Source organism: Arachis hypogaea, chromosome 3, assembly GCF_003086295.3.
Source record: "Arachis hypogaea cultivar Tifrunner chromosome 3, arahy.Tifrunner.gnm2.J5K5, whole genome shotgun sequence".
In the NCBI taxonomy this organism is placed as follows: domain Eukaryota; kingdom Viridiplantae; phylum Streptophyta; class Magnoliopsida; order Fabales; family Fabaceae; genus Arachis; species Arachis hypogaea.
This window is the reverse complement of record NC_092038.1, coordinates 59,925,403-59,929,334: the sequence shown is the minus strand read 5'-3', so window position 1 is coordinate 59,929,334 and position 3,932 is coordinate 59,925,403. Positions and strand designations below refer to the sequence as shown.

At 36.1% G+C, this 3,932-nt stretch overlaps 1 long non-coding RNA gene across 1 annotated transcript; it reads left to right on the top strand.

Moving 5' to 3' along the window:
- The first annotated feature begins 344 nt into the window (after nucleotides 1–344).
- Nucleotides 345–1,364, top strand: LOC112790647 (uncharacterized). Its single transcript, XR_011879945.1, has 2 exons — nucleotides 345–1,021; nucleotides 1,123–1,364. It is a non-coding gene; the product is annotated as an uncharacterized lncRNA (long non-coding RNA).
- The last annotated feature ends 2,568 nt before the right edge of the window (nucleotides 1,365–3,932 follow it).

Below are 3,932 nucleotides of genomic sequence, written 5' to 3'. Positions count from 1 at the left end.
AAATTTAAATTAATTAAAATTTTATTATAATTTTTATTTTAATAAAATATTTTACATAATTTTAATAATTAAAAAATAAAATAAAAATTATATAATTTAATTTAAATAAATTTTATTTTGAGTTTAAGATATATTATATAAAATATGATTAATATATTTATGTTATAATTTAAATTAAAAATAATTAATTAAACTGAGTAATGCGTTGATAAATAATATTTTTAAATATTTTTAATAGAGTATATTTGATTTTAAAATTATTCTACCCTCTAATTTTATCAAAATATCTATTCATATTCATCCTTATTTTTTTATAAAATTTTTAGTTTCTGATCCTAAATTCCAAAATTAGCTAAATTATTTCAGGAAAAAAAAAAACTCTAATTTCCCTAACCCAGCTCCTAACAGCCGCACTCCACCCCCCTTTAAACCCTCTCAACGTAACAAAAACACGCACGCGCAGAGAGGAGATCGGAGGAAGAGATAACGCCGGCGGAAGGGAGGAAGAGCGTCGCCGGCCTGGTACCACCGTCGCCGTCGCGTCTTGCCATCACTGCCACCACGAAGCCACCGAACTGAGTTAGGGAAAAGAGAGATCGAAACAGAGTTTGAGGAAGAGTGTTGCGCGAGAATGGAGAGGGAGAGCGCCGTCGCGTGCTGGCCGTCGAGGAAGCCACTGCCACCGACCCCAGCTGTGCCACCGCCGTCGATCCCGGACAAGAAAGAGGAGACGCATGCCTGGAACCCCTACGAGCTGGAGGAGCTGTCCTTGCATGTCGCCGCCGCCGAGGATAGGAGGGAGGAGCTGTGCCTCAGTGTTGTCGCCGCCATGAAGAACCGCCGCTGCTGAAGCTCTGCTGCGGTTGCTGCTGCCATGACCGCTGCTCTTCCAGCCGCTGTTGTGGGTGCTGTTAGTGTGGTTCCGTTGTGGATTGGAGGCTACCGCTGAGTGGCATGTAGCTGTCGGAAGCCGCCGTGACCACCACTGAACTCTACGTTGCTGTTAGAGTCACTGATGGAGGTATCTTTGTTGCCTCTATTTCGGTTTAGGTCCTTCGCTTCCTTAAACTTGTTCTACTTCCACTTTTACTCTACTATTATCCTATTTTCTGCTACAATTAGGTTGAATATTGACGCTAGTGTTGCCGTGGGACTGTTGAAGCTGCTGCTAGTTCTGATTAGGTTACCTGGGTACTGGTTTGATCTTTCCCTTAGGTTTGGTCCATCTGCACGTTCTGTTTTGTCACTGTTATAGTTGTCATGTTCTGGTTTTAATTCGATTTTAGTCCTTGCTTTGTCTTGAATCCCCAGGGCTGTAATTGCTTTTAATTCCTATCCAATTTGAATTCTCTGTTTTGCTGCAACCATCGTCACTGCTGTGAAAGTTAACATTGTTGCTGTTCCGGTTGCTGCCACTGCCGCTCTGGTTGCGTGAGAGCCACCGCTGCTGCCATGAAACTAAAAGGTAAGGGAATTATTAAGTTAAATTATGCCATTGCGATATCGAGGTTCGGATAACTGCAAGTCTGCAAATAAGTTTAATTGTGGCGAGTAATTAATTGATGGCAACTACTCAAATGAAGATGGCAAAAACATCTTTTTATGAAGATGTTTTGTTTAAAAGTGTGATTTATTTATTTAGCCACACTTTAAACAACGACAACACTTTTACAAATATCAAAATCTAACCATCCAATCCATCATCTAAGGGTCAAAAGAGAATATTTTCACATGAAGACAATTATAAAATCTTCATTGTAGTATCCACCTTAATTGATTATGTGGATATTGAATGGTGGTTGTTACATAACCAATTTAAAATATAATGAATTAAAAAAATTATATATTTTATAAATAAATATATTATTTTATTATGTATAATTTGATTCGAATTAAATCTCGATTAAATTTTTTGAATCTTTAAACCACTAATTCTACTAATTCCATAACTTGATCGGTTTTCAGAACTTTGTATATTTCTGAGAGCAACAAAAGCTATGAATAAAATTGGTTTTATTAATCACGGAATACATAGGAAATACAGTTACAACATGAATAATGCAAACAATATCTCCGTCCTTAATATACTAACTGTCACATAAAATATGGCGAGAAAGTTCTAATTAGATCGAACACAACATAAAATACTCCCTTCAAATTGTTGTGTTTAATCTATTTCTTTAGCATTTTAGTACGTTTGACGTATCTAAACAAATATTAGTTTATATATAAACGTACCAAAATTTCAAATAAGAGACGGACTAAAAAATAAGGAGAATATATGAAGTAAACTCTAAAAAGTTTATTTTGTTAATTGTTGAGTGTTCACGGGTGAAATTTAATTTGTATCATCTTCTCCTCCATGATGATGTAAGCCAAGAGGGGAAGGTCTTGGAGGTGCAACAGAAGAAGGAAATGAAGGAATGGCATTATTAGATGGTAAAGTAGGAAAGGGCATAATTGGAAGAGAAGGTAAAGGAGGCAATTTGGGTAGAGGTGGCAATGTTGGAAGTGAAAAAAGTGGTGTGTTCATGAAACCATTGTTGATGTTATTGTTACCGATTGGTTGTTGTGGCAAAGATGGCAATGTTGGGAGCATAAATGAAGGTGTGTTTTGTTGAAGTGGTGCAACTGGGAAAATGGGTTGTTGAGGAAGTGAAGAAAATTTTTCTGGCTTATTATTGTTTTCATCTAATAATACTAATCTGCTTGTTGCATAGGTAAATTTGATGTTGTTGATGTGGAAGAGAACTAATACAAAACCAATGACGATTACCAGAAGGTTATTGTTGAAATTGAAAGCCATGTTTTAGTGGTAATGAATATGGCGATGACTGAAGATTGATGGGATAGATAATTGATGAGTACAGTCTGAGATTTATATAGCTGGTGATGGTGATGGTGATGGTGATGGTGATGGTGATGGTGATGGTGATGGTGACGGTGACGGTGATGAAGAGTGTTGTTACTTTTTAATATAGATAGATGTGGGTAAAAAGTAGAATGCATACATTTTTTAGTTTAATCTGTGATTGAGCTCAACATATATACATGGTACTTCTACTTGATACCTAATTTTTCATTCATGCTTCAGGTATGAACTTGACTTCCAAGGTCAGTGTAAATTATGAGTTAATAATTTATGCGGTTGATTTGTTTAATTTGTTAGTCTATATGTCTTGCTACAAATAATGGGGAAGAAATTTGACTGTAGTAGTTGAGTAGAAAGATCTCATCCCTTCTTAATCACGTGTTGATTGAGGGTTTGCACTCTACTTTTGGTTATAATAGAAAAATTTTAAAATTACAGGTTAATTGTTCCGCCTATTCTTCGAGATGTCTACAAACCAACAAGGAATTAAAAACTGTGATTGACGGCGAATATCAATTATGAACCAAAGTAAAAAAAAATGGTACGAAAGCACCTAAATACGCGTCATATCTTCATCATCTTCATATATCGTCATTTTCATGGCACTTTGTAAAAGCATTTAATAATATGGGATGGATTTCAGTCTATCTTAACCTGAAAATCTTTGCCCTAAAACACTTGAGCCTAAGAGACTTGTGGACTGGAGTGGATACGTGAATCATGCTAAACTCCTTATTTCTTTGTATAGGATTTATTCCATCATGCTATAAACTCCTTATTTCTTCGTATAGGATTTATTCAAAGAAAAAATATTAAAAGATTATCAGAATTTATTGTTTTTGGCTATCACTTGATCATTAATTCAATTTTTTTAGTCTAAGAATCTAACTAGGGGTGGCACATGGGCCTAAACCTGTCGGGTCGATCCGCATAATCCGCCAAAAAAATAGGCCGGACTGAAAAATTGAGATCGTCATATATCAAAAGTTCGTCTAACTCGCATCGTTTAAACCGTGGGTTTTGACAGGCCGAATGGGCTTCCTCGCTGGGCTTAGGATTT